Raw genomic sequence first — 19,115 nt, forward strand, 5'->3', positions numbered from 1 at the left:
ACATTCAATTCTTTCAAGGATTCAGCCTACACAATTTTCTTTGATTCAGTATCTTGTTTGGAGACATCCCTTTGTTCGCATAGAGTGCAGAAAAATAGAAATATATATATAGCAAATAACGTAAAAAAAGAGAGTTGGTAAATAGCAAGATTTACCATCCTTATTTACTAACCAGAAGTTTCACATTTCAACTTGAATCCTTCAGGGAGAAAGATTTGGCAAATACCTAATCTCTGTGAAGGAAACCAAAACTGAAAAAGAGTAGGAAATGGCTGACATGGCCTGCCTCCCATTTTCATGAATCTAGCAGTTCCACCTTCCCAAACAGGTTTAGATCAGATGGTAGTCCATTGTTAAAATATTATCCTTAAATGTACATATATATATTTATATATATATATATATATATATGTATATATATATAAATATATATACTTTTCTCTTCCTAAAATACCCTAAAGGGTATTCTTGTAATTTTCCATTTTACGCATATTCCAATTGGAATATGCATTGTAATTTTCTTTTTACTTTTTCTTGTTTTGTTTTTTTATTCTTGAATTTCGTACCATATTGGGGGCCTCCCAATAGAGACGTTGGGGGCTCTCCAACGTCTCCTTTGGGAGCCCTTAATGTGGTCCCTTTGTGAGTGTATAAATAGGGGTGTTCCCCCTTTGTATTTCCTTAGCTTGAGAGACTCAAGCATTTGCTCTTTTCTATAAAATACATGCCTTAGTGCATGTTTGCTAATTTTACGCTTTTGTGCGTAAGTGTTGTGTGAGTGCATTCGTGCACATCTTTTATAAAGTATTTGTGCTTGTATGCGTATTGTTTCTTCGTAGACAATTTTATATGGTATCAGAGCAAGGTTGGTGATAGATGATTGTGGGATTCCTTGTTTTTTGGGTGCCTCAAAAAGCATGCCATTGGTGTTTTGAAGATTGAAGTGGTGGATCTTGCTTCTCCAATATTTTAGAAGAATCTTGTGCAAGTAAAGCCTAAAGATTCTCTCTTGATACGATTTTCTTCCTCCATCTTTACTCTCTAATGGGCGAAAAAGAGTCCTCCTTTGCTCTCGGCTTTAAACCAAATGGTTCCAACTATCATATTTGGGCCAGAAACATGGAGGCCCACATAAAAGGGAAGGGTTTGTGGGGATATGTCCAAGGCACAATCCCAAAACCCGAACCAAAGATTACTATTGTTAAAGATGGAGAAATCAACATTCTTGAGGGAGCTGAAAGAACTAAAGCGCTTGAGGATTACTCCAAAAAATATGACGAATTTTAAGATTCTTTCTTAGTTTTTCTCGTCGGTTGAAATCAAGATTAATGCCAATATTATCAAGTTCAAAAAAGCTTCGGAAGCTTGGCATTATTTTGAAAAAATGTATACCTCAAGATACCTATCACACAAATACTACCTCCAAAAGAAAGCTCTTACTCTTCAACAAGGCGACATGACTATTAGAGAATATTTCGCCAACCATTCTTCTATTTGGGATGAGCTTGTTATGCTCGAGCCTAAATGGAGTGGAGAAGCAATTGAACTTCGTCACTGTAGAAAATGAACCGAGATCTAGAGAGAGAAGAGATAGAGAGAGAGAGAAAGAGAGAGAGAGAGAGAGACGGCTGCACAGAAAAAACTTAGAACTTCTTTCCGATATTAGGGCCTCTCTCTATGTTAAATAGAGAGAGGCTTAAAAGCATAATTACAATAAAGCCACAATTATAAAAACAAAAATACAAATAGCATCTTACTGTAAAATAACTTTACTTAAAACCACCTATTCTCAACACTCCCCCTCAAGCTGGAGCATAGATATCAATCATGCTCAGCTTGTCACAACATTTTGAAAAATTTGGTCTGGCAAGAGGTTTTGTGAACATATCTGCAACTTGGTCTTCCGACTTTAGATATTTGGTAGTGATATGACCCGCTTGAACCATATCCCTTACATAGTGGCAATCAACCTCAATGTGCTTTATTCTCTCATGAAATACAGGATTGTTTGCTATATATGTTGCAGCTTTGTTATCGCACATCATGGTCATGGGAGAGGAAACCTTCACTTGAAGATCAAGAAGAACAGTACGAACCCACATCAATTCAGCAGTTGTTTGGGCCATAGCCCGATATTCTGATTCTGCACTCGACCTAGAAACCACATTTTGCTTCTTACTTCTCCAAGAGATCAAGTTTTCTCCCAAGAACACACAAAATCCTGTGGTAGATTTTCTATCTACTACAGATCCTGCATAGCAGAGTTCCACCTTTCTGGAACAATAACCCCTTTCCAGGAGAAGATTTTAGATATCTGTGAATCATAATAGCTGTATTCCAGTGTACCTCAGTTGGTTTGTCCATAAACTGACTGACTTTACTTACTGCTAAAGCAATATCCGGCCTGGTCACAGTTACATACAATAGTTTCCCAACTAGGGAGCGATAGCTTTTGCTATCATCCAGTTTGACCCTTCTTCAAACAACTGAACTTTATGGTCCATAGGAATATTTGCTGGTTTAGCTCCCAACATTCCTGTTTCCTTTAATAAGTCAAGAACATACTTCCGTTGAGACAAAACCATCCCTTCACGGCTCCTGGCAACTTCTATACCCAGAAAATACCTGAGTGAACCAAGGTCTTTTGTAACAAAGTGTTTTTGAAGATGAGCCTTTGTGGCTTCAATAGCTTTCACATCATCACCTGTAAGAATGATGTCATCCACATATACCACCATAACAACTATGCCAGAGCTAGTTTTCTTTATGAATAGTGTATGATCTGCTGCTGACCTATTAAAGCCAAAACATGACATTACTTCAAACAGCTTCTGAAACCATGCACGAGGACTTTGTTTCAAGCCATAAATTGCCTTTTTCAATCTACACACCTTCTGACACTCCCCCTCAACCTCGAATCCCGGAGGTTGTTGCATGTAAACAGTATCAGATAAGTCCCCATATAGAAATGCATTTTTCACATCTAATTGGTACAGGCTCCACCCATGCTGAACAACTACTGAGAGAACAAGACGAATGGTACCCATCCGTGCAACAGGAGAAAAAGTTTCAAAGAAATCAATACCATATGTCTGAGTATACCCTTTGGCTACTAATCTGGCCTTGTACCGTTCAATTGAACCATCAGATTTGTACTTTATCGTATATACCCATTTACATCCAACAATGTCAGCATCTGCTGGGGAATCAATTAGATCCCAAGTATGCTGAGATATTAAGGCATCCATTTCTTCTTGCATAGCCAGCTTCCAGCGAGTATCAAGCTCTGCCTGCTGATAGTTCAGAGGAATAATTTCTGCAGATAAAGTTGAAATAAAAGATTTCATCTGATTTCCAATTCTGGCTTCGGAGACAAAATGAGATATGGGATATAAGGTACATTGTCTTGTCCCCGTGCGTAGAGCAATCGACCTGTTATCATCATCATGAAGATCATTATTTTCAGTAGAACTTACCTCAGGGGAATAAGAAGATGAAGGCACTTGCGGAGGTGGATCTCTACGCACATATACCAATGAAGGATTATGATATCTGGAAGATGATGAAGTGTGGTTCTGGAATGAGGGCACGAATTCCAAGGGAAAAGGAGGTATAGGTAATGGACAAGACTCAGCTGGATCAACCTACAACTGGGAACCAGTATTAGAGTAATATGGAGTGGATTCCAAGAAAGATACATCCGCACCGACATATTCTCGGCGAGAAGTAGGATCATAACATCGATATCCCTTTTGATTTTTGGGATAACCTATAAATATGCATTTTGTAGCTTGAGCAGCTAATTTTTCACGGTCAGGGCCAAGTTTGTGTACAAAATAAACACATCCAAACACTTAGGGCGAGAGGGAGAAGAGAGGGGTATTGGGTTTGAGGATATGAATTAGAATTTGATCACCCACAGAAGAGGCAGTTGTAATTGCATCTCCCCAGTATGCTGCAGGAACATTTGATTGAATCATAATGGTCCTGGCAACATCAAGTAGGTGACGATGTTTTCGCTCAGCCACCCCATTTTGTTGAGATGAATAAGCACAGGAAGTTTGGGGTTGGATGCCATTATCTTGGTAAAATTGTAACAGACCTTTTGATTTAAACTCGAGAGCATTGTCAGTGCGAACAATCTTGACAGTAGATTCAAACTGAGTTTTTATTTCAAGAATTAAAGATTTGATAATATTTGGAACATCAGATCGTTCCTTTATTAAAAACACCCATGATAACTTAGAGAAATCATCAACAATAACTAAATAGTATCGACACTGAGTCCTAGTAGGAATCTTACTAGGACCCCATACATCTGCATGAAGAAGTTCAAAGACTTTATTACTAGACTGACTCTGACTCGAAGGAAACGAACTTCGATGATGCTTGCCCAGCTGACATGCTTCACACTGAAATGATGTGGTGGAGGGAATCTGAGGAAAGACCGAACGAAGCTTTGACAATAAAGGATGACCAAGACGACGATGCCACTGAATAGGACTAAATGAATGTTCCACTGCAACATGAACAATACCCATTGGATGATGTAAGTAGTAGATTCCATTTTCTTCATAGCCTCTACCAATCTTCTTCCCCGTCAGCAAATCCTGAAAATGACAGCCCATTGGATCAAATATTACTCTACAGTGTTGTTCTTTTATAAGGCAACTAACAGAAAGTAAACTTTGAGGAAATTTTGGAGCATGAAGAGCATTTTTCAACTGTAATGAGGAGGATATAGAAATATTTCCCTGACCAACTGTAACGCCCCGAAATTTTAACCCAGATTTTTGAGGATTTTTTTTTTTTTAAAAAGCGGAACAACAAATGATGACAGGGTTAAGCATTTCAGAACGATACAGGAAAGTAAAAGCAAACCCCACCTTTTATTCTTATTTCAATAATAATAGAATCCAAACAGAGTTTATCACATCCTCAGTCTTAAAACAAAAATTTCAATCAAAAAAGCAATTAGGATCGCCAGGGAACAAATAGATCCAGTCCTGGTCTGCGCCTCATCCCGTTCCGCTCATGGACTACTCTATGCCTGAAAATAATAAAATTTATAGGAATTAGACTACCACGTCTAAGTAGGAAAACTGTAATTATTCTTGCAAGTAGATCATGTGTCAGGTGTGTGATGTGGGTGTCGTGGTTGAATTTCAGTCTAAATATAAACACATAAGTAATTCGATGTAACAGCAATAACAGACCTATATAAAAAGGTAAATTATGTAACAGTTATACTTAAGCACAAAAAGCATTTTATGCAACTTCACCAATTAAGCAAGTAAGGTATTAAGCAATTAAGGCAGAACTTACACTAACATGAATAACATCTATATAACATCCATAATATGAATTCAATTAACTAATATATGCACAGTTTAGGATGTCGTTTCATCATAAGCACCGAATATAAAGCATGCTGAAAGAATAAGCAAATGTCTCTTTAATAACTCCAACACAGTGATACCTAATTGTTCTAGCTGATGTTTATCTTTTCTTATCCCACGGGTACACGCGGGCCAAGGCAACCATCTCAGAAGAAAACGTTCGGGGGTATATTATTCAAGGGTATTTTATTAACCCGAACATTCTAACTGAGACTGAAATCCCAAGGGAGCGGCCAGTGACCGAGAGAAACTCCCAAAGGCCAAAACCAAAACATGATGCATCCCTAACTTCTGCAGAAGAACATAGAACTACCACCTAGGACACATTTGGTAGTCCGGGTCCCCCGACTCTGAGGACTGGGACCAACGAGTCGCTTTACGCTCGAAACTAAACACATGTCCCCAGAGTTTTGTACCACCTACCCTCTCCAAGGTAAGCCTGAAACTGAGTGGGTTACTCTTTTTAATTAAATTTATTTCCCGAAGTACAGGGCATTTCCCCAACTTCCTTCTACTACCACGGCAGTAGAAATTCCCATCCTTAGTTTATTTACCAAGGTGAATAAACCATCCAAACCCTTTTTCCATATTGATTGCTTAAACCCACTCAAAGTGCTCCGGTGCCTTTAAATCAGTCAAGCACAGAAATTAGATTTAAGTTTCTTACCAGTGTTTTGATCATTATTCATAATGTTTCGGTACCATAAACCGTCAAGCAACAAGGCCCCGGTACCTTTAAACCAGTCGGGCGCATAACCTTTAATATTAAGTTTTTCATCAGTTTTATTGCCATAGCCTACAAGCTAATAGTCTAGTACCCGTACCGGGTATTCAACCCATATTGCCCATTAGACTGGGTTTCCCAAATGACACTAGTTATAGTTCATCCAATCCATTTTGTGTTATGTTCCAATATAATGAGTATAGTCCCTTTTAGATGATTGAGCATGGTGCATATACACAACAACTAATGGAGTACTGCTGAAACAACTCACCCAGCCTATCTAGGCCTATCAATTTTGAATCAAACATGTGCAAGAATTAAGTCTTAACATTTTCCTCCAACAGGTACAAGGGGTTTTGGATTGATTAGGTCACAGTCCAGCTACAGTAATTGGGCCTATTGGTTATCACAATTCAGCTTCCAAATTTGCCATGAGCATAAAATTGGAGTAAAGCAAACAATGTATAGGTATCCATTACAAGTAGTTTTCTTCGAAATAATAAGTTGCTTAGTTAAGGCTACTCTTCATATGCTATAGCCTATTGAACAACAACATATTGCAATATCCACCTAACATAAGTTAACCAAATTAATGTGCACAGGTCCTAGGCATGCCTCACCTCAACATTTCATATAATAAAGAAAAAAAACAATTCATGAGATCTTCAAAAATATGCACAGAACTGATTCGTGAGATTTCAAGTATTTTGCATTCAAATATCAGATACTTATGAAGTCGAAACTACAACCCTTCAGTTGATAACAGAGTGCACGAAGAACCAAGCAGCACCTAATCCCCCTACTAGAGTTAGTCCCGTATTTAATTGTGTAAGTTGTGTGTGACCTAGTTAAATACGGATCTATGTGTGTGAGAATCTGTATACTATATTCAGTTATAATAATTGTATTTATACCACAAGTTATTCACAAATTAGAAACCTTAATGGTGGTGCTAAACAATCCTTAATAGTAACCTGTGAAACCCTACCTTAATCTTTATGGATTGGAAGATAGAGTATGTTAGCATAAGGTGTAAGCAGAACCAGAATTATCTTAAAAGATAAGCAGAGTCTGATATATGAGATTAACATGTATCCAGGTCTGATAACAGTCATCAACAGATAACCCGATTTGCTCACAGACAGTGAAATCACAGGTAATCCGATTTTTTTATAATTGTCAAGTGATATGAAAGCAGCGTTGGCAACAGGCTACCTATGATACTTTTAGTCACATAGGCAAACCGTATCAACCTATCAAATCCTAAACTGTTAACAGGCATACCAATCATCCATATCCAGATAGGGTAACAGTCAACTAAACAAAACCAATAAACAAAACAAAAACGACGATTCAACACTATCAATTTAATATGGAATCACACCCACTAATTAATAGAATTTCATATATCCGACACACACTCAGGTTGTCATATTGTTCTGGTACCAACAGTGTACCCAACAATGCCCCAGTCGGCAGGAATCGAAGGTTGTCCCTTGAACAACCCAGAAAATTCATAGGTTATTAGGGATTCGAGAAGCCCATAACCGAACTCAGCAAAATTCCATCAACATTCAAAGCCCCTCGTTTTATTACACGAATACCCCATCACTTATTTGGATTTTCACCGTAGCCGAAATTGAAATTCCCTTTTTACAGAAATGTGAAACCAATAACCCCCTTTACGATAACAATCCTAAACAAACCCTATCGATTTGGGTTGTAGACAACCCACACTCCACCAACCCATGATTAACCTGAAAAGAAAACAATCACAGAAAACCTACCATTATCCGGCGAGGGTGTTGCGGCATCCACGAGTGGGGTCGGTCGGCCTAGACAGCACCACCACCGGCGAGGTCGGCTCTTCACTGCAAGGCCTCGAGCTGCAGCCCGAGATCGGAGGGTGATTCGAGGTTTAGAGAGGTAGAAGAGAGTGAGAGAGAGAGAATGGGACAGCGAGAGAGAGAAGGAAGGGTTTGAGGTCCTCCCTTTGTAGGTGGATGCCCCCCCCCCCCGAAAAGGAAGGGAAGCATAGCCTCCCGGCGGCTGCGGCTTCCCCCTTCCCCATTTTCAAAAATGTTAGGGTTCAAAAGAACCCTAACCTGCAGCTTATCGGGGAAGAGGGTTTCCTCCCTCTTCATTTTTATCGGGCGGTCCACTTATCGGGCAACCCCCCCTTTGTATTTTTTTTTCTTCTTTACAGTGTGTGGGCCGGGTCCGAGTCCGACCCACGACCCGCACTCGGGGTCCAACCACATGTTGGATCCGGGTCTTATTTAAAGAAAAAATATGGGTTCATAATTGGATTTGAAACCCCTCCTATATATTTATTTTATTTATTTTCGTATTTACATATTTTAATATTTAAATAGGTTTATCTCGTATAATATGGGTTCTGGATCTTAAACTTGGATCTGTGCCCAGATTCGCCCATTTTATGCCTAAAATACTAAAAACTTTAAATGTAAACATTGCGGTTATTACATCCTTTCCCCCTAAAAGAAATTTCGTCCTCGAAATTTACCTGTGGTTGCTCACTCGAAAAGGTTGGGGTACTTCTCCCGTATATTTGTCTCTGGTTCCCACGTGCTTTCGTCAATGCCATGGTGTTGCCATCTCACCTTAACGAGAGGAATGGTCTTTGATCTCAAGACTCGCTCGCTTCGTTCCAATATCTCCACTGGTTTTTCTTCCATTGTCAGGTCTTCCCTTATATCTACGTCCTCATATTGGATGACGTGCGACGGATCTTGAAGATATTTTCTTAACATAGATACATGGAATACGTTATGTATCTGAGCATACTGAGGAGGTAGGGCTACACGATATGCCGTTTCTCCAATCCGTTCCAAAATCTCAAAAGGTCCGACATATCTGGGACTCAATTTTCCTTTCTTACCAAAACGAAACACACTTTTGGTGGGTGATACCCTTACAAAGACTCGATCCCCCACATCAAAAGTGAGCTCCCTGCGCCTTTGATCTGCATAACTCTTTTGTCGACTCTGGGCTGTGAGCAGTCTATCTCTTATCATTTTGATCTGTTGGGTATAATGTTGTAACACGATTGGTGATTCTACCGACCGTTCACCAATTTCATCCCAATACACAGGTGATCTACATGGTCTTCCATACAGAGCTTCGAAAGGAGCCATGCCGATACTCGCATGGTAACTGTTATTGTAAGCATATTCGGCTAAAATAACATGCTTGTCCCACTCCCCCTTCCAATCCAGCATACATGCTCGCAGCATATCTTCTAGTGTCTGGATAGTCCTCTCTGATTGTCCGTCAGTCTGGGGATGAAAAGCAGTACTCAGCTTCAGTTTTGTACCTAAGGCCTGTTGCAACTGACCCCAAAATCGCGAAGTAAATCGAGGATCTCGATCTGAGATAATAGAAACTGGTACTTCATGCAGTCGAACAACCTCTCTGATGTATAAGTCTGCTAAGCTCTCGAGGGATTGATTTATTCGTATGGGTAGAAAGTGAGCCGATTTGGTTAGTCGATCCACTATTACCCATATAGCGTCATGTTGTTTCCGTGTTTTGGGCAAACCCACCACGAAGTCCATGGTGATTTCTTCCCATTTCCACTGTGGAATCTCCATTTGCTGCATCATTCCACCAGGTTTCTGATGTTCTACCTTGACTTGCTGACAAGTCAAACACTTCGAGACATAACTTGCGACCTCACGCTTCATTCCATTCCACCAATACCCACGTTGTAAATCTTTAAACATTTTCGTGCCTCCTGGGTGTATGGTGTATTTGGACCTATGTGTTTCCCCCAATAGTTCTTCCTTCAACTTGGGATCACTAGGGACCCAAAGTCGCTTTTTCATCCAAATACTGCCATCTTCCTTGAGTGAGAAATGTGACGTCTCTTGTTGTGCTAGTGTCTTCAATTTCTCGTATTGGGGATCCTCTTTCTGACCTTCAATAATCTTTGTAAGAATCTCCGGATGAGCAGATAAATTAGATAACTTGATACTCCCCACGACATCTGAAAACGGTTTCCAATCCATGAATTCCTCCACCAAATTCCACCCTTTTGTCAATAGACTGGACAAACTGAAACCAGCTTTGCGACTAAGAGAGTCAGCTACCACATTTGCCTTTCCTGGGTGATAGAAAATGGTAAAATCGTAATCCTTTATAAACTCCAACCATCGTCGTTGTCGCATGTTCAACTCTTTCTGGGAAAACAGGTACTTGAGACTTTTGTGATCAGTAAATACCTCGAATTGTTCCCCATACAGGTAATGTCGCCATATTTTCAACGCGAACACCACGGCTGCCAATTCGAGATCATGAGTTGGGTAGTTTCGTTCATGAGTCTTTAATTGACGAGAGGCATAAGCTATCACCTTACCATTTTGCATTAAAACACATCCCAACCCAGTACCTGATGCGCCGGAGTAGACCACAAAACCACCATGACCTGAAGGTAAAGCCAACACTGGTGCGGTGGTAAGCTTCTTCTTTAAGATTTGGAAACTCTCCTCACACTTATCCGTCCATTCGAACTTGATTCCTTTCCTCAGGAGCTTGGTCATGGGCATAGCAATCCGTGAAAAGTCCTGAATGAATCTTCTATAATAACCTGCTAATCCCAGAAAACTCCTGATATCACTGATATTCTTCGGTTGACCCCAATTTAATACAGCTTCAACCTTAGCCGGGTCTACAGCGACTCCGTCTCGCGATATGACATGACCCAAGAACATGACCTTCTCGAGCTAGAATTCGCACTTGGAGAATTTGGCGAACAACTGGTGTTCCTTAAGAGTCCCCAATACGATCCTCAAATGTTCACGATGTTGCTCTATGCTTTCTGAGTATATGAGTATATCATCAATAAAGACAATTACAAACGTATCCAAGTATGCTCTGAATACTCGATTCATCAAGTCCATGAATGTTGCAGGAGCATTTGTCAGTCCGAATGGCATAACCACGAACTCGTAGTGACCGTACCTTGTTCTAAAGGCTGTCTTAGGAATATCATCGTCCTTTATCCGAAGTTGGTGATAACCAGATCTAAGATCGATTTTTGAAAACACTTTAGCCTTTTGCAATTGGTCGAACAAGTCTTCAATACGAGGTAGGGGATACTTATTTTTGACGGTCGCTTGATTCAACATCCGATAGTCTATACACAGCCTCATAGAACCATCTTTCTTTTTCACAAAAAGAACTGGTGCTCCCCATGGTGATACGCTCGGTCTAATGAAACCTTGCTCCATCAACTCCTGGAGTTGTTTCTTCAGCTCCTCCAACTCTACTGGGGCCATACGATAAGGCGCTTTCGAGATCGGTGCCGTCCCAGGCACCAACTCGATATGAAAATCCACCTCACGCTGTGGAGGTAGTCCAGGCAACTCATCTGGAAACACTTCCGGGAATTCACGAACCACTTCAAGTTCTTCTAATGGTGTGACTTTCGACTCGCAGGAGAATACATTTACTAGGAATGCTCGGCACCCCTGTCGCATATACTTCTGAACCTTTAATATCGATACAATTCGGCCCTTCACTGTAGGTCTAGAGAGTCGAAACTCAACCTTTGGCAATCCTGGTCGGGACGAAACCACTTTCCCTTGTCGACAGAGAACGTTGGCATAATGTTCATATAACCAATCCATCCCCAAAATGACATCATATTCAGTCATATCGAGCAAGATTAGGTCAGCAGGTAAGTTCTGCCCTTCAAGTACAATTATGACATCAGGGATGTAGTTTACACATATCGAATTATATCCTATCGGATTGTACACATATAATTCATGTTTCAGAGATTCAGTATGTGCACCAAGTAATTTTGCAAATTCTACGGATATGAACGAATGTGTAGCACCACAGTCAAATAGAACAAGTGCAGCACAACCATTGACAAATACAGTACCTTGTACCAGATTTCCTTTCTCCAACTCTTCCGCAGTGGTGGCATATACTCGTCCTGGCACCCTCTTCTGTGCATTTTGCTGTGGTGTTTGCTGCGGCTGAGATGGTTGATGTTGCTGTCCTCCTCCGGCATTACGTTTCTGCATATCCGCCATCTTCTTGTGGCACTGACGGGCATAATGACCCATCTTTCCACAGTAGAGACATGCTCCTGTGTCTCTAGGGCAAGGTTGTCCGTAGTGGGACCGGTTGCACTTCTGGCACACCCGATTTTGTCCTTGTTGCTGCGGAGGACGATTTCCACCATTGTACTTTTGCTTCTTGTAAAGTGGCTGGTACTTCTTGCCACCGTGGTGCTGCGGCGGGCCGGCTCCCCGTTTTCCCGGTGTATCCTTTTGACTCTTCCTTGATCGCTCCCATTCTTCATTCAGCATAGTAGCCACTTCAATGGCTTGTGCGAGGGTGGATGGCAGATTTATCATCACTCGTGGTCGCAATCCGTCCTTGAGTCCGCGGACATACCTAGTTGCTCTGGCTTTATCATTCGCGAACAAATTTGGGCAATAACGCTCCAAGGTCCGAAATTTGGTAGTGTATTCCACCAAATTCATATTTCCTTGTGTAAGCTCCAAGAACTCTTGATGCTTCTGATCACGAGCGTACTGGGGAAAATATGTCTCTAGAAATGTCCGCTTGAATTCTTCCCATGGAATAGTATCCTCTCCGGCAAAGTGGATGGTTCGGGTTGTGTTCCACCATTTCTGTGCATCTTCCGTCAAGCGGTAAGTGCCGAAGTCCGTTTGCTTATCCTCGGGAACAGACAGAACCCGAAAAGCTCGTTCTGTCTCTGCAATCCAATTCTCAGCTAATTCAGGATCAGCCTTGCCTGAGAAGGTAGGCGGGTTCAACTTCAAGAACTTCTCATAGGTGATTGTGTTCGTATTATGCCTTTCACTTATGACTGCGGCTAACTCCGCCTGATGGCGCATTTGGGTGTCCATGGTTTGAGCCAGATTACCGAGAGTTTCCATCACGAAACCCCTTTGGTCCTGCCATTCGTTCGCCGTGCTCGAACTAGCTTGGGATCGACGGTACATCTAATAACCATTTCAATACACACAGTTTTACTATCTTTGCATTATAGTGTTTCAAAAGTCATTACAGGTATATATTTATACTTGTATAGGAGAAAAAATGTAATTATCATGGCTACTAAAATAAATAAAATATACTCACAGAGCGATCTCAGGATGTGGCATGACCGTGAACTTTGATTTATTGTTCCCAGGCTCTGATACCATAACTGTAACGCCCCGAAATTTTAACCCAGATTTTTGAGGATTTTTTTTTTTAAAAAGCGGAACAACAAATGATGACAGGGTTAAGCATTTCAGAACGATACAGGAAAGTAAAAGCAAACCCCACCTTTTATTCTTATTTCAATAATAATAGAATCCAAACAGAGTTTATCACATCCTCAGTCTTAAAACAAAAATTTCAATCAAAAAAGCAATTAGGATCGCCAGGGAACAAATAGATCCAGTCCTGGTCTGCGCCTCATCCCGTTCCGCTCATGGACTACTCTGTGCCTGAAAATAATAAAATTTATAGGAATTAGACTACCACGTCTAAGTAGGAAAACTGTAATTATTCTTGCAAGTAGATCATGTGTCAGGTGTGTGATGTGGGTGTCGTGGTTGAATTTCAGTCTAAATATAAACACATAAGTAATTCGATGTAACAGCAATAACAGACCTATATAAAAAGGTAAATTATGTAACAGTTATACTTAAGCACAAAAAGCATTTTATGCAACTTCACCAATTAAGCAAGTAAGGTATTAAGCAATTAAGGCAGAACTTACACTAACATGAATAACATCTATATAACATCCATAATATGAATTCAATTAACTAATATATGCACAGTTTAGGATGTCGTTTCATCATAAGCACCGAATATAAAGCATGCTGAAAGAATAAGCAAATGTCTCTTTAATAACTCCAACACAGTGATACCTAATTGTTCTAGCTGATGTTTATCTTTTCTTATCCCACGGGTACACGCGGGCCAAGGCAACCATCTCAGAAGAAAACGTTCGGGGGTATATTATTCAAGGGTATTTTATTAACCCGAACATTCTAACTGAGACTGAAATCCCAAGGGAGCGGCCAGTGACCGAGAGAAACTCCCAAAGGCCAAAACCAAAACATGATGCATCCCTAACTTCTGCAGAAGAACATAGAACTACCACCTAGGACACATTTGGTAGTCCGGGTCCCCCGACTCTGAGGACTGGGACCAACGAGTCGCTTTACGCTCGAAACTAAACACATGTCCCCAGAGTTTTGTACCACCTACCCTCTCCAAGGTAAGCCTGAAACTGAGTGGGTTACTCTTTTTAATTAAATTTATTTCCCGAAGTACAGGGCATTTCCCCAACTTCCTTCTACTACCACGGCAGTAGAAATTCCCATCCTTAGTTTATTTACCAAGGTGAATAAACCATCCAAACCCTTTTTCCATATTGATTGCTTAAACCCACTCAAAGTGCTCCGGTGCCTTTAAACCAGTCAAGCACATAAATTAGATTTAAGTTTCTTACCAGTGTTTTGATCATTATTCATAATGTTTCGGTACCATAAACCGTCAAGCAACAAGGCCCCGGTACCTTTAAACCAGTCGGGCGCATAACCTTTAATATTAAGTTTTTCATCAGTTTTATTGCCATAGCCTACAAGCTAATAGTCTAGTACCCGTACCGGGTATTCAACCCATATTGCCCATTAGACTGGGTTTCCCAAATGACACTAGTTATAGTTCATCCAATCCATTTTGTGTTATGTTCCAATATAATGAGTATAGTCCCTTTTAGATGATTGAGCATGGTGCATATACACAACAACTAATGGAGTACTGCTGAAACAACTCACCCAGCCTATCTAGGCCTATCAATTTTGAATCAAACATGTGCAAGAATTAAGTCTTAACATTTTCCTCCAACAGGTACAAGGGGTTTTGGATTGATTAGGTCACAGTCCAGCTACAATAATTGGGCCTGTTGGTTATCACAATTCAGCTTCCAAATTTGCCATGAGCATAAAATTGGAGTAAAGCAAACAATGTATAGGTATCCATTACAAGTAGTTTTCTTCGAAATAATAAGTTGCTCAGTTAAGGCTACTCTTCATATGCTACAGCCTATTGAACAACAACATATTGCAATATCCACCTAACATAAGTTAACCAAATTAATGTGCACAGGTCCTAGGCATGCCTCACCTCAACATTTCATATAATAAAGAAAAAAAAACAATTCATGAGATCTTCAAAAATATGCACAGAACTGATTCGTGAGATTTCAAGTATTTTGCATTCAAATATCAGAAACTTATGAAGTCGAAACTACAACCCTTCAGTTGATAACAGAGTGCACGAAGAACCAAGCAGCACCTAATCCCCCTACTAGAGTTAGTCCCGTATTTAATTGTGTAAGTTGTGTGTGACCTAGTTAAATACGGATCTATGTGTGTGAGAATCTGTATACTATATTCAGTTATAATAATTGTATTTATACCACAAGTTATTCACAAATTAGAAACCTTAATGGTGGTGCTAAATAATCCTTAATAGTAACCTGTGAAACCCTACCTTAATCTTTATGGATTGGAAGATAGAGTATGTTAGCATAAGGTGTAAGCAGAACCAGAATTATCTTAAAAGATAAGCAGAGTCTGATATATGAGATTAACATGTATCCAGGTCTGATAACAGTCATCAACAGATAACCCGATTTGCTCACAGACAGTGAAATCACAGGTAATCCGATTTTTTTGTAATTGTCAAGTGATATGAAAGCAGCGTTGGCAACAGGCTACCTATGATACTTTTAGTCACATAGGCAAACCGTATCAACCTATCAAATCCTAAACTGTTAACAGGCATACCAATCATCCATATCCAGATAGGGTAACAGTCAACTAAACAAAACCAACAAACAAAACAAAAACGACGATTCAACACTATCAATTTAATATGGAATCACACCCACTAATTAATAGAATTTCATATATCCGACACACACTGAGGTTGTCATATTGTTCTGGTACCAACAGTGTACCCAACAATGCCCCAGTCGGCAGGAATCGAAGGTTGTCCCTTGAACAACCCAGAAAATTCATAGGTTATTAGGGATTCGAGAAGCCCATAACCGAACTCAGCAAAATTCCATCAACATTCAAAGCCCCTCGTTTTATTACACGAATACCCCATCACTTATTTGGATTTTCACCGTAGCCGAAATTGAAATTCCCTTTTTACAGAAATGTGAAACCAATAACCCCCTTTACGATAACAATCCTAAACAAACCCTATCGATTTGGGTTGTAGACAACCCACACTCCACCAACCCATGATTAACCTGAAAAGAAAACAATCACAGAAAACCTACCATTATCCGGCGAAGGTGTTGCAGCATCCACGAGTGGGGTCGGTCGGCCTGGACAGCACCACCACCGGCGAGGTCGGCTCTTCACTGCAAGGCCTCGAGCTGCAGCCCGAGATCGGAGGGTGATTCGAGGTTTAGAGAGGTAGAAGAGAGTGAGAGAGAGAGAATGGGACAGCGAGAGAGAGAAGGAAGGGTTTGAGGTCCTCCCTTTGTAGGTGGATGCCCCCCCCCCCCCCCCGAAAAGGAAGGGAAGCATAGCCTCCCGGCGGCTGCGGCTTCCCCCTTCCCCATTTTCAAAAATGTTAGGGTTCAAAAGAACCCTAACCTGCAGCTTATCGGGGAAGAGGGTTTCCTCCCTCTTCATTTTTATCGGGCGGTCCACTTATCGGGCAACCCCCCCTTTGTATTTTTTTTTCTTCTTTACAGTGTGTGGGCCGGGTCCGAGTCCGACCCACGACCCGCACTCGGGGTCCAACCACATGTTGGATCCGGGTCTTATTTAAAGAAAAAATATGGGTTCATAATTGGATTCGAAACCCCTCCTATATATTTATTTTATTTATTTTCGTATTTACATATTTTAATATTTAAATAGGTTTATCTCGTATAATATGGGTTTTGGATCTTAAACTTGGATCTGTGCCCAGATTCGCCCATTTTATGCCTAAAATACTAAAAACTTTAAATGTAAACATTGCGGTTATTACACCAACAACCGGGGAGGTACTCCCATCGGCTAGTGAGACTCCAAGCTGAGCCTTAATATCCTTTAGATATGAAAAAGCAAGGGAATTGCCACATAAATGTCTGGATGCACCAGAATCAATAATCCACTTACGGTCAATCGGATGAAGAAGATTCCCGGTTGAATAGGCAACACCAGCAACTGGAGAGGTAGAACTCAAAGGACGAAGAGCTATCAGCTCATCATATTCAGCACGACTGAGAGTTATACTACTGTCACTTGCAGAGATATTTTCTTGTGCCTTTGTTGCCTCGAGAGTAGTAGTATTAGCTTTAGGAGCATATGAGTTTGATGAAGAGGAGGTTGGTCGGCCATGCTTATCCCAGCAATGATCTTCTAAATGTCTAGATTTTCCACAGAATGTACATTGAAGCTTTCCTCTGCCTCCCACACCTCGTCCACGACCTCGTCCTCTGATGTTCTGAAGATTTCCACGTCCATAACCAGATGAGACAACTAAGGCAGATGACTGAGTACCTGGCTGAGAATGTGGAAGAGATATCACAAGTCTGCTTAGACGGTTATATGCCTCAGCAAGAGTAGGTACATCCGAACCAGTCAACATTTGGACTTTTGCAACAGAAAATTCTGAAGATAAACCTGTAAGAAACCTAGCAACCATAGTTTGTTCTTGATGATCTTTTTGTTTCGAACAACAGAGAGGTCTGTGAGTATTAAGCCTTTCAAAAGCAGCTTTTACTGAGGCATAGTACTGGGCCAAGGTTTGATCTCCCTGCTGTAAATTATATATTTCCTGTTCGACTTGTAGGATACGACTCACATTAGTCTCTTGTGAGTATGTATCTCGAAGATTGTCTCACATCTGCTTGGCTGTATTATAATAAATTAAACCATCTGCAATATGGGGTTCGACACTATTCATAATCCATGACATAACTATGTCATTATCTTCATCCCAGGTAACATATTTTCCCACCTTTTCAGTGGGTTCATCTTCCAACAAGATATGTTTTCTACGATGTCCAAATACCGACATCATAAATGTTCTGGACCACCTGACATAGTTAGTTTCATTTAACCTTACTGACGAGCCGTACGAAAATGGATTGGCAAATGCCTTATATTCTCCAATATGCTCCAATTTTGAATCACATTTCGAAGTTTCAGCCATACTTCTGGTTTTAAAAAAACTGGACAGTCTCCAAACTAAACAGGAAAAAAACCGTGTTACACTCACACACCAACTGATATTCCAAGCAGCAATTGTTCACTTACGAAAAAAAAAATCCCACGACAGTAGTGAGCAGCAGCCCACAAACAGAAAAGTAATTCAGCACGTCAGTGAATCACCACTAACATGACGTCTGCATATGCAGCAACATTTTTCATAACAGGGGCAGCTCCCCAGACATATACAGTTCGACAATGAGTCATTCATTTTTTTTCCTCACGAGCAACACCACTACGTGTTGGATGCTGCTAAAAAAAGTTAGCAGAAAGTCACGACCTGAAATCACAACATGTCCACAGCAACGATATCCAGATTATACCAACAACAATCAAACTCCCACAGCAACGATATCCAGATAAACAAAACAGGTCCCCAACCATATATAGAATTACCAACAGCAGAAAATCACGACCTGAAATCACACCATGTCCACAGCAACGATATCCAGATTATACCAACAACAATCAACCTCCCCACAACAACGTTATCCAGAGTAGATTGTACCAACAACAATCAAACTCCCACAGCAACGATATCCAGATAAACAAAACAGGGCCCCAACCATATATAGAATTACCAACAACAATCACACTCCCAACAACAACGATATCAATATCTCACACGACATGTTCAGTGTAAACTATGCCAACAACAATCAAACTCCCAACAGGTAGTCACAAAACAATAAAAAACAAGGA

General features: G+C 40.5%; 1 protein-coding gene across 2 annotated transcripts in view; it reads left to right on the top strand.

Moving 5' to 3' along the window:
- LOC149832229 (pantothenate kinase 2-like) overlaps window positions 1-19,115 on the top strand; it is a 132,761-nt gene that overhangs the window by 45,058 nt on the left and 68,588 nt on the right. The gene's annotated exons all lie outside the window — the stretch shown is intronic.

The sequence above is a fragment of the Nuphar pumila genome, chromosome 7, assembly GCF_984573655.1.
Source record: "Nuphar pumila chromosome 7, dmNupPumi1.hap1.1, whole genome shotgun sequence".
Taxonomy (NCBI): domain Eukaryota; kingdom Viridiplantae; phylum Streptophyta; class Magnoliopsida; order Nymphaeales; family Nymphaeaceae; genus Nuphar; species Nuphar pumila.